The sequence below is a fragment of the Lactuca sativa genome, chromosome 2, assembly GCF_002870075.4.
Source record: "Lactuca sativa cultivar Salinas chromosome 2, Lsat_Salinas_v11, whole genome shotgun sequence".
In the NCBI taxonomy this organism is placed as follows: Eukaryota; Viridiplantae; Streptophyta; class Magnoliopsida; order Asterales; family Asteraceae; genus Lactuca; species Lactuca sativa.
In genome coordinates, this window is record NC_056624.2 from 222,943,672 (window position 1) to 222,957,659 (window position 13,988).

Sequence of the window (13,988 nt, forward strand, 5' to 3'; positions counted from 1 at the left end):
AAAAACAAATTTCCTTGGAAAATTGCCATATTAATGACCTACTAATTAACATTTAAATTTATATATTACATAAATGGTTCACTTGTGAACAAAAGTACATAAATGGTCCATATTTGAAATATTTTTTTTTACATAAATGGTCTATATGTGAAAGAAAATGAAATGTACTTTCCATTAACAAAATGTTTTAAAAAATCCTATTAACGAGCTCTAATGTACAAAAAAATAATTTTTTTTCTAGATTAGTCAAAAAGAATACGAAAAAGTCATTTTTTGAAACTATGATGCTATTGATGAACTTTTTTGCAAAGTTTAAAGCTATTAATGAATTTTTTTAAAAAACAATCCTTTAAATGAGCTTCAATATACAAAAAATGTAACTTTCCATATATACTAAAAATAATCCAAAAAGTTATTTTTTAAGAGTACGATGCTATATATATATATATATATATATATATATATATATATATATATATATATATATATATATATATATATATATATATATATATATATATGAACTTTTTTTTTTGAAGTTTAATACTAAAAACAATTTTTTTTCCAGAAAAAGGTCATAATATCAGATTAAAAGAACATATTCTAAAATACTTATCGATCTACATGAGCAAGAATTAAACGTTTCCCAATAAGACATATAAATCATCCTCCTTATATAATGAATTTCAAAGCCCCACAATACGAAATCCTCTGACTAGTAACATTCCATAACTTAAACCATATTGGATAATCAAAATGAAGAGAAGCTGCAAAAAAAATGTCACCATCTTATACAAGTATTAGAGATTATTGGGGTGTTAGATAGTGTATTAACTTGCAATTAAATATAATTTTCAAAGAAAACTTAATATGAGAAACCAACCAAGGTGATCAACGGCCAAAGGAGGCGTTATAACTAAAACATAAACAAAGAAATATTAGTGATAAAAAGGGAAACTTTAAGGAGAAAACATACAAATTTAAACCATGAAAGATAAAAAAAATCCACAAGTATATTTTTAAAGTAATTTAAACCGGTATATTTATAAATTAATTTAAAAAAAAAGTAATTTAAACCAGGCCGTAGGTTTATCCCTATATTGTTCCCTTAAGCATTTCATCGAACAGGTAGTAGACAGATAGACCAAACAAAATTTCCAAGTATCCAAATCAAGGTCTCAAATCCTAACATATCCAAACAAACGAAAAAAAATCAGATTTGTGATTTTAACAACCAAAAGCGAAGGACATGACATACCTTGTGTATGAGTCCATCATTTATAATTGGATTGCTCAACTTATTGATCATTTCATCAAAATTACGAAGAAAATGGGGAATCCCATAGAAAGGTCCAATTCAAATTTCGAAATAACACAATTGCGACAATTAATTTTCAAACCACAAAATTTGATACCCTCATAGATTAAAAATAAAAAATATTTTACTTACATTCACAAGAACCCAAATGACTTCGACCATTCTGTTGTTCATTAACTCCAATTTCGACATACAAGAAATCCAAAAAAATCAAGCAAATTGAGTAACAATCATTTTCATGTTGTCGAAACTTTAGCACAACTATCGATGAAGACTACAAATAGCAGTTATCAAGAAATAAGCATATATGAGATAATTAAGAAGCTGTCAAGTGGAATTTGAGTTACTTGTTTTCTTACCTTTCCCTGATGTGATTATAATTCCAGTCGTTCCACTAAAAATCTAAATTGTTAAGTAAAAATCAAAACAACCTGCATTATGTGTATTTTTTAGAGAATGGAGAATGGAGATGATCAATAGCCTAATAAAAGAAATCATCAATGGTTTACGGAGATTACAAAGCGGAAGCATACCTATCGGTTCTAAATATGGATAAATCCCTGATTTCGTGCATACTTAATGGAATTTAAATTTCGTTTTTAATTTTTTAGAATAATTTATGGTTACATAAAAGATTGATTGCGATTAACAAATTGAAAACGGTCTTTGACTCTTACAACTCCAGACACCTTAAAATCTTAAATTTAGATCAAATAAAATATTATGACATGCTGAATAAGCATAATCAAAAGGTGGTAATTGTGACATCCCCATTTTCACGGCCAGAAAAGACCGATTTTGTTTATGCTTTATAAAAATCAGAGTACTTCTTTTAATAAAAATGTTGCGGAATTTGTCCCCAGAAAAACATGACAAATACGTTATTAAAACATTTTCGAAGAAACGTATTTTATTCATTTTAAAACGTTTGGGATGTCATCGTTAATACAGAAACATAAGCATAAACAGAATTTACATTTATTTATACTAATGATCTACATCTCTTTAAATCTCTCAGTGTAATGTGACTTCATATCAACACCTGTGATATAAATAAACTGAGTGGGTCAGGTTGGGAAACCTGGTGAGTACATAGGGTTTTCAACCCACAATAATATAATTATTATGTTTAAATAATCAAGCAATTAAACCAATTGCTCATCCCCATTATCTTCTTTATTCTTAAGGATCTACCCTAAGAATCTGTTGGATTAGTGTCTAAGTCCATAACTATTTTGGTATGTACTTGACCCGATGGTGCATGGTCCTTTTGGGTTGCCTTCACCAAAGCAACTTGATAGGATGAATTATGGAGAGAAAGGATTAAATATGATTTATTAATATATTATGAGAATAATATATTAAAGGAAAAATCATATTGTTTAATTAATATTAGTCAATAATTAATTGGTAATTATTTTTGTGACTAAAAGAGATTAATTAAACTTAAGGGTCTGGAATTGTAATTATAAGATAATTGCAATTTGGGCCATGGATTGTCTTAAATCAAGATGTGGACGAATTCTTATGGGAAGCCCATAAGGAAATCGTCCAAGGGCTTGATTAAAGGAGTCTATGGGTTGCTTAGGGCTTAAGCAACCAAATTAGGGTTTCCTTGTTAGATAACCCTAATAGCCTCACTATATATAGAACCCTTAAGGACCAAAAACGTGGCTAAGCTTCCTGCTAGGGTTTCACATGTTTTTGGGCAGCCTCTTGTTTATGCATAAGAAACATTCCTATGTGCACATACAAACCCTAATGCTTGGATCTAGGTTTCACTATTGAACATGCTTTGATTCCAAGACTTACAAACCCTAATCTAGCATATAAACAACGAAAATAACATATAGAATCAGATCTAGATGTTTACCTCTTCAATAGTTGGCTTAGATCTTGTATATCTTCTTCTTTTGAGCCTAGAGTCACAAATGCAACTCCTCTAATGGTTCACAAACCCCACAAGCAAGAAGGCAATATGAGAGAGGGAGAGAGAGGCTAGAAATCGGCCTAGGGTACTCTTAAAATCAAGTGTTAGCCGAATTCAATGCCCTAGGGGTCATATTTATAGTTACATGTTACTAGGGTTTCAGTCTAAACCCTAATGGACAGCTTAGTCACCAAGCAGCCCATGGAACCTTCTGGAATAAGGCCTTGGATGAAAATATGATGGATACCCATCATAATTTCGTTCCCGCTTAAGCCCATTAAGTTTCCTTAACCTAAAACTCAACTATCATACATTTGACAGTTTATACCCTTTTATTCAATTAGTCTCTTTTGACCACCAAATTAATTCCTAATTAATTTATGATCAATACTAGTTAAATAAATATGATTCCTCCTTTAATATATTATTCTTATAATATATTAATAAATCATAATACTCTCTCTTTCTCCTTAAATTACCGTGTCAAGTTGCTTTGGAGAAGGCAACCCAGTAGGAACATGCATAATTGGGTCAAGTATATACCAAATATAGTTACGGGCTTAGACACTATTCCAATAGTCTCCCACTTGGATAAGTCTAGTAACTATATCTCACATATGACTTCAGAATCCGATTAGCAATCGTAGCTCTTATACTTCGCTGTCAACTCTGATCAACTTGTCCTTTAGATAAGGGATCGTATAATCCTCTGTTCTGGATATCATGCTGACAATACTTATTGTCCAACAGTAGTTCCTTGATTTCCGATTTGTTCGACATAGAATTTAGTTGAACACATCAACCTCATTCTGACCGGGCCCGACACATAAGTCAAACCAAATCATCAAGTGGCCAATATATCACTTTTATTCTCATAGAATAAAAGGAACAGATCAACTTCGACTCATATGCATCTATTATTTACTAATGGATCATACACAATAATGTGTTTTATAACATCAAGTTACTGATGCGTTTACACATTATCAATGTACAACCAACCAGCAAACAACAATCATATCTCTAAGTTTTAAGACTATATGATGCTATCGCTTTGCGATCACTTAAGATAAAACACCACTAAGTGATACAGCAACCTCGGGTTTAATCCAATGCTCAACTCATATTCATAAGCACTCATGAACTTTGCAGCAAACCTTTGCTATGTCTAAAACCTTTTAGACAATCTACAAACAATTCATGACAGTCTTCATTCATATCTACTTCCAAAATATGACCGACTGTGGACCTTTTGAATAATCATATCATTCAGGAAGTCAAAACATGCAAAATGGAAACAATAGATAAATAACCAACACAAGATAGTAGCTTTACTCATAAATAATACATTTTATTTATTCATCGAATGTCAAGTACAAACTATCTATTACACGTTTCCTATCTAATCCAAACTTATATCATCCTTCAGCCCAATGCTCCTAGCGTGCTACAAGTGTTTAACCCTACTCAGTCCCTTCGTAAGGGGATTTGCTGGGTTTTCTTCCGATGATACCCTCTTCACAACGAGGAGTCCCTCTTCTACCCGATGTCTGATGAAATGGTATTTTCTATCAATATGTCGAGATCTGCCATGATCTCTCGGTTCCTTGGTCAAGGCAACCGCTCCTTCATTATCACAGAAAATTTCCATCGGCTCTTTTATGGATGGTACAACTCCAAGGTCTCCAATGAAGTTCTTCAACCATATAGCCTCCTTTGATGCTTCGCTCGCCGCAATATACTCTGATTCGTACGTTGAATCAGCTACGGTCTCTTGTTTGGAACTTTTCCAAGTCACTGCTCCTCCATTTAGGGTAAAGACCCAGCCCAACTGCGATCGGAAGTTATCCTGATCTGTCTGAAAACTAGCGTCATTGTACCCTCGTACCCTTAAGTCATCATTTCCACCGAGGACTAGAAACCATTCCTTGGTCCTCCGAAGGTACTTAAGAATATTCTTAACTGCAACCCAATGAGCTCTACCAGGATTCCCTTGATATCTGCTTACCATGCTCAAAGTGAAGGCCACATCAGGGCAAATACAAGTCATAGCGTACATGATAGAGCCTACTGCGGAAGCGTAAGGTACTCGGCTCATATCGGCTATCTCTTCCTCTGTACTCAGGCTCTGAGTCTTACTCAGCTTGGTATTGCTTTGGATTGGCAACTCCCCTTTCTTGGAATTTTCCATACTAAAACGCTTTAGTACCTTTTCCAAGTATGTATCCTGACTGAGTCCTATCAGACTCTTTTCCCTGTTTCTTACTATTCTTATTCCCAGAATATAAGCAGCCTCTCCGAGGTCCTTCATAGCGAAACATTTCCCAAGCCAGGACTTGACCTCCTGCAAGGTTGGGACATCGTTTCCTATGAGTAGTATGTCGTCGACATACAATACGAGGAAGCTTACTATACTCCCATTGGTTTTGACATACACACAAGATTCATCTTCGCTTCGCAGAAAGACAAACTCTTTAAACTTCTCGTCAAAACAAAGATTCCATCTGCGAGATGCTTGTTTCAATCCATAAATGGATTTTTCAAGCTTGCATACTCTATTTGGATGCTTCGCATCGACAAACCCCTCTGGGTGATTCATGTAGACATCCTCAGCCAACTTTCCATTAAGGAAAGCGGTTTTCACGTCCATCTGCCATATTTCATAATCATGAAACGCAACTATGGCAAGCATCACCCTAATAGACTTTATCTTCTCAACTGGTGAGAAGGTCTCATCATAGTCAACTCCGGGAGTTTGAGTAAAGCCCTTCGCAACCAATCGCGCTTTATAAGTATGCACTTTCCCATCCATGTCCGTCTTCTTCTTGAAGATCCACTTGCACCCAACTGTCTTACGACCCGGTACATTATCAACCAAATTCCAAACTTGGTTTTCGTACATGGACTGAATCTCGCTGTCCATAGCCTCTTTCCATTTTGCATACTCCGGGCCTGCCATGGCTTCCTTATAGCTGCTAGGTTCATCCAAATTTACTAGTGTACTATCACTAATAAATGTATCCCTTTTAGTAGTAATATGAAAGCCATAAAACTGGGGTGGAACACTAGCCCTAGTGGAACGTCGAAGAGGTAGGACTCGTCAACAGGTTCAACAGGAGTTTCCTCCTCAAGTTGAGTGCCGGTGTCAGAGGTTCCTTCATCGCTTTGATCTTGAATCTCTTCAAGTTCAATTTGCCTCCCACTGTCTTCTTGGCCTATCAATTCCCTTTCTCGGAAAACTCCTCTTCTAGCAACGAAGACAACATTGTCACTCGGTCTATAGAAAAGGTAGCCAAAAGACTTATGCGGATAACCGATGAAATAACACTTCTCACTACGAGGTTCTAGTTTGTCGTGAGTCTCTCGTCTTGCGAAAGCCTCGCAACCCCAAACCTTGATATGTGCCAACGAGGGAGCCTTCCCTGTCCACATCTCGTGAGGAGTCTTGGAACCCTTCTTGGTGGGAACTAAGTTAAGTATGTGGGCGGCAGTCTCTAAGGCATACCCCCAGAAAGCTATTGGTAACGAACTCCGACTCATCATAGAACGAACCATGTCCAACAAGGTCCGATTACGTCTCTCAGCCACACCATTCAATTGTGGCGTCCTCGGAGGCGTCAATTGCAAAACAATTCTGGATTCCTTTAGATAGTCGTGAAACTCAAGACTTAGGTACTCTCCTCCTCGGTCTGACCGAAGCATCTTGATTTTTCTGTCCAACTGATTCTCCACTTCATTCTTAAACTCTTTGAACTTTTCAAAGGTTTCCGACTTTTGTTTGATCAAGTATATATATCCATATCTGCTATAATCATCTGTAAAAGCCACGTAGAAGCGGCAAGCATCCCTTGTGGTGGATCTAAAGGGCCCGCATACATCGGTGTGTATGAGATCCAATAAACCCTCACCCCTTTCACAAGTGCCAGTAAAGGGTGACTTGGTCATCTTCCCAAGTAAACAAGATTCACACGTGTCATCGTCCCTAAGGTCGAATGACTCCAACACTCCATCCTTTTGGAGTTGGGCTATGCGTTTCTTGTTGACATGGCCAAGGCAACAATGCCACAAGCATGCTTTGTCTAGACTAGTAGACGAATCAATATTCAAAACATTATTTCCAAAATTATCAACAATCATCACAGATTCATAAATCCCATTACAAGGTAATGCATTGAAATAAAAAACACCATTCAAATAAACGTTAATAGAACCATCATTATTATCAAAAGAATATCTGAAACCTTGTATAAACAACCCGTGAAAAGAAATAATGTTTCTCGCCATATCTGGCGCATAACAACAATTCTCTAAATCTATCCCTAACCCATTATTTAACATTAAAGAATAAACACCGACTCTGGTCACAGGCGACGATCTTCTGTTTCCCATAATCAGGTTCATCTTCCCATGTTCCATCTCCCTACTTCTTTTTAGGCCCTGCATATCAGAACAAATGTGGTAACCACACCCTGTATCAAGAACCCATGAAGTAGCAAATGATGAGTTATTAGATTTAATATAATGCATACCTGCAAAAGTGGGCTTGATCTTCCCATCTCTTATGTCCTGCAGATATTGAGGGCAGCTTCGCTTCCAGTGGCCCTTTTGGTGGCAATAGAAGCACTCTGCTTCTTTAGGATCTGAAGAGGGTTTAACGGGGCCTGCTTTGGTGCCACTTGAGGATGAACCATCACGAGGTTTCCCCTTATGGTGGCTCTTACATGGAGCCTTCCTCTTTTTACCTTTTCCTTGACCTATCGCCATCACAGGAGCGGCCACAGCAGGGGACGGTGCAACGGATTTGTCTTTGAGGTTGCTCTCAGCAGTCCTCAAGAGTCCTTGGAGCTTGCTCAAGGAGACCTCCTCTTTGTTCATATGGTAGGTCATCCTAAACTGATTGTAGCAGGAGGGCAAGGAGTGGAGGATTATGTCGATAGCCAAATCCTCATCAAACTTAACATTAAGTTTGAGAAGACGATCAACATACCTCTGCATTTTCTGCAAATGAGAGGTTAGGGATTCTCCACTCCCCATCTTAGCAGTGATCATGTTAGTAATGATCTCATAGCACTCTTGCCTCGCGCTCTGGTGATACCTGTCCAGCAAATCCTGATGCATTTCATATGGATACATGTCCTCATAGGACTTTTGGAGTTCGAGGTTCATGGTGGCCAGCATGATGCAGTGAACTTTCGTGGCATCACGCTCATGGGCCTCAAAGGCGGCCAATTCCTCAGGAGTAGCAACATCTGGGATGATCTTCTCAAGCTTTTCATCGAGGACATATTCTTTGTCCTCGTAGCGTGTGATCATGCGGATATACCTCATCCACTCGTTGAAGTTTGAACCATCAAATGTCACTTTTTGACACAAGTTCATCAACGAGAATGACCCAGAAGTGTTGTTGTTGTTGTTGTTTGCATACATCTGAAAAAAAGGGAACAAAGTTTGATTAGAAATGAATCCCTAATTAACCACCCAAATGAGAAATTAGGGCTAGGATCCAACAACATTATTTACAACTTAGAAAGGGATGCCGTACTCTAAAAGTAAATAATTTGAAGGTAAGTGAATGACAATTCACTAATTCTCACCATGAAAAACGAAAAAGGCAATTTAGGTTTTAAATGTATTGAAAACTCCTAGATCTTTGAGATTCATTGAACTTTTCAATGGCATGTTTAAATCTCGATATGCATTTCAAATTTGCGACTGGGATGCCGAGGATCGCAAACAAATTTGTGAATAACCATGCGAATCAACGTGGTGCACTCAATGTCTCTATCACCTAATCAATGTGCCGGTAAACCACACACGCTCCATTGATCTATGACAAACATCGAGTCACCCTTCGCTACCAATGTCATCCCCAAATTGATGTGCCGGTTAACCACACACACTCCAACGTTTGACAAGGGTACGAAGTGTAATTCCATGGATTAGCATCATTTTCACATTTTACCCTAAAGTAACTAGGAATGGGAATTTGTAAAACATGTAGTTACTTTATATTCAACATTATACTTTTAATGAGGAGAGGGTTGTCCTATCCTACCCGTTCGGCTAACGACCCTCCACCAGTCAAGCAAGCGATAGGTGTGAGTGTACACCCATTAAGCGCTATTTTATAGGCATCAACCTTATACCCACCTTATAGATCGGCTTCGTGAATGAGGCCTACTAACGGTAAGACTAGCATTTAAGTTATACATATATATATATATATATATATATATATATATATATATATATATATATATATATATATATATATATATATATATTAAATAAGCTTGTAATAATGTATAATAGTATAGGGTTGAATTTTAAACTTGTAAAATTCTAAGGGTTTGAAATTAAGATTACTCAAAATTAAACTTTTAATCATGAATTCAAATTTCAAAACTTGAGGACAAGAATTGAACTTTTCAAAACACAAGTGATCAAATAACAAATAATTCAAATTGACCAATTAATTTCATAATTATCTATATTTGACCTAATCTTGATTTTAGTCATTAGATAATTACCAAATAATTTTAAATAATCCATATTTATCACATAAACAACTAATATTTAAAAAGATTTGAAATTATCTATTCTTTTGGCAAGGATAAACACTAAATTAAGATAAAATTCGGATTTTAACTTCATAAAACAAATTAAGCATCAAGTCCAAGTCAAAACAGCAGCCAAAACCCGAAAAACCCTAATTCTGACAAATTGACTCGCCGAGTCAGGCCTGGACTCGCCGAGTAGGGGCCAACTCGCCGAGTCCAGATATTGACTCGCCGAGTTGAGTCGGGCAGAGACCAAAAAATCGATTTTCAGCAATTAAAGCAGTTAAGCATCACATACAACTGAAACCAATCAAAGCTTTGATACCACTGATGGGTTTTATGCATAGGAAACATTCCTATGTGCACATACAAACCCTAATGCTTGGATCTAGGTTTCACTATTGAACATGCTTTGATTCCAAGACTTACAAACCCTAATCTAGCATATAAACAACGAAAATAACATATAGAATCAGATCTAGATGTTTACCTCTTCAATAGTTGGCTTAGATCTTGTATATCTTCTTCTTTTGAGCCTAGAGTCACAAATGCAACTCCTCTAATGGTTCACAAACCCCACAAGCAAGAAGGCAATATGAGAGAGGGAGAGAGAGGCTAGAAATCGGCCTAGGGTACTCTTAAAATCAAGTGTTAGCCGAATTCAATGCCCTAGGGGTCATATTTATAGTTACATGTTACTAGGGTTTCAGTCTAAACCCTAATGGACAGCTTAGTCACCAAGCAGCCCATGGAACCTTCTGGAATAAGGCCTTGGATGAAAATATGATGGATACCCATCATAATTTCGTTCCCGCTTAAGCCCATTAAGTTTCCTTAACCTAAAACTCAACTATCATACATTTGACAGTTTATACCCTTTTATTCAATTAGTCTCTTTTGACCACCAAATTAATTCCTAATTAATTTATGATCAATACTAGTTAAATAAATATGATTCCTCCTTTAATATATTATTCTTATAATATATTAATAAATCATAATACTCTCTCTTTCTCCTTAAATTACCTTGTCAAGTTGCTTTGGAGAAGGTAACCCAATAGGACCATGCATAATCGGGTCAAGTACATACCAAATATAGTTACGGGCTTAGACACTATTCCAACAGTTTGTGAACCATTAGAGGAGTGACACTTGTGACTCTATGCTTTCCAAAGTCAATTCAACGAGGAATTGGGATTGTTATTACTACATAATAATCAAGGTAACATCTTAAACCAAATTATATGTTAATATCGAATTCCATATGCTAGAATTAGGGTTTATAGCCTTGGATAACTTGCATGTACAATAGAGAAACCTAGATCCAAGCATTAGGGTTTGTATGAGCACATAGGATGTTCTTAGGACCAAAACCCATCAGTTGTATCAGAGCCTAGCTTGGTTTCAATTGTATTGATGCATTGCATATCTGGAAAATTCGTTTTTTAGGTTTCTGGAGGCTGGACTCACCGAGTCCATAGCTGAACTCGCCGAGTCCAAGGTGACTCGACGAGTCTAGGCTTGACTCGACGAGTCAACTCGTCAGATGGAGGTTATCTCGGGATTTCTTGTTGTTTTTGCATTGGGATAGTTACCTTATCGTGTTAGATCAATATTAATCCGATTATATGATATATTTGACTATAATTTTGATCTAATTGAAGATATTTATCAATTAATAAGATAATCGTTTCCTTATAAGATAATTGATTAATTATTTTGACTAAATTGATAAATTGTTTTGCAAGAAATCATTAAACAAATCAAATATGGATAATTATGTGATTAAATGTTAATTTAAATTATTTTTATTTGATCCTTGTTGTTATGAAAAGTTTCATATTTTGCCCTTTAGGTTTTAAAGTTTAAATTTGAACCCAAAAGTTTTGAAATTTAAATAGTTGAAACCCTTATGTTTTGAAAAAGGTTTCAAAACTTGCCCTCAAGTTTTGGAATTTAAATTTTGATTAATAGTTTAATTTTGATGTGTATTTAAATTCTAAACTCTAATGTTTGAAATGTTTCAAAACTTGCCCTCAAGTTTTGGAATTTAAAAGTTGATTAAAAGTTTATTTAGGAATGTTAAATTCTAAAACCCTAGTATTGTTTTGAAAAAGTTCAAATCACACCCTTATGGTTTTATTAATTAATTAAGGTGTATAATTAAAAGAGGTTTAATAAATCCATAAAAGTTTTGGTTTACAATTTAATTGAATTAAAGGTATAATTGTTAAATTTGACCACCTAATATTTTAAAAGTATAAAATACACCTTATACTATATATAACATTAAAAGTCTAACATTATATATATATATATATATATATATATATATATATATATATATATATATATGAGTAAAAGTCAGTCTTACCGTTAGTAGGCCTCATTCACGAAGCTGGTCTATAAGGGGTGTTAAAGGAAATTGTCTATAAAATGGCGATTGAATGGGTATCCACTCTTACCCACCGCACTCTTGACTAGTGGAGGGTCGTTAGCCGAACGGGTAGGATAGGACGAAACCTTCCATTATAAGTACAATGAATTATTAAAGTAATTAAATGTTTTCATAAAATTCCCAATCTTAGTTACTTAGGCAAAAGTGAATTGATGCAATTCCATGAAATTGCACTTTGTGCCCTTGCGAAGACGTTAGTGGAGCGTGGGTGGTTTACCGGCACACTAAATGGTTCTAAGCAGAGGTAGCAAAGGGTGACTCAATGTTGGTCATAGTTCAGTGGAGCATGTGTGGTTTACCGACACATCGAATAGGTGACTGTAACATGTGAGGGCACCATGTAAGTTTGCATGGTCATTCACACCCGCTTTGTGATCCTCGGTATCCCAGTCACAAACAAGAGGGGCATATCGAGATTTAAACATGCCATTGAAAGTTCAATGAATCTCAAAGGATCTAGGAGTTTTCATAGATTTAAAACTTAAAATTCTTTTTCGTTTTTCGTGGTGGAAATTAGTGAATCGTCATTCACTTACCTTCAAATGTTCTGCAATTTGGGTTACGGCATCCCTCTCCCGAGTTGTAGAATATTGTGTTGCGTCCTAGCCTTAGTATCTCATTTGGGTGATTTACTAAGGACTCAATCAATCAACTAACTTAAATTTGTTTTCTCCCGTTTTGTAGATGTCATAGTTTGACAACTATGGTCTTCTCAAATCCCGTGGAACAAGAATTCCACATGAAGATGATATTCCACGATTCGATCGAGGAACAAGAGATCATGCTTCACTTCCTCCTCCTCCTCCAATTATTCTCCCTAACCCACAAGTTCAAAGGCTTGAAAAGTTCAAGATCACTCAAGCCCTTTTGGCAAGTAAACATAAAGAAGGAAAGTCAGTGTGTGCACACGTCCTAGGGATGAAGTCATACATTGATAGGTTAAGAATGTTGGGATCCATTGTCTGTGAGGAAATAGTTGTTGATTGGGTTCTTCAGTCACTTCCTAACTCATATAGTGAGTTCGTAAGAGAGTACTATATGATGAACCGCGACGTGACTCTTATAGCTCTCACCTATATGCTTATTGCTGCTGAATCAGCAATGGTTTGACGCAATAGAAAAGCAAAGTTGATTGGTGAATCTGCCTTCAAGACCTCTATGGATATAAACAATGGCAACGAAAGACATGCTATGATCGAAAAGTTTGATCATAAGAGAAAGGCAATGTCTGAAGTAGTTCCATGTCATCTTCCAAAAGAGTCAATTTGCTTTATTGCCAAGAGAAAGGGCATAGGAGACGAAGCTGCCCCATTTACCTAAGAGATCTAAGAGATGGGAGAGTCGAAACGTATGGCTCTAATATAGGTAAAATCCATTAACTAACTCTTTAAGCTTCTATTCTAGATTCTTAATACATAATGCGATAAGATTACAATTGATGTTTTGTAAGATCGAAGAAACAAAAGGAAGCTTAAAGGAAGAAGTGAGCAGAATCTAACCGTGAAGGAATGGATTTCGATCGCATTTCTCGAAGATTAGATTCTTGAGCTACTAATTAGACTTAGAATTAGATTGCTAAGAAAGATGTATTAGCATAGTTTTTCAATGAATTGCATTGTAAGGACAAAATTTTTCCGCAATAAAATAAATTTTTATTTTTATATTATTTATTTATCCTTGCAATGGCGTATATGAAGAATTGATGTTTGAATGTTTCTATTA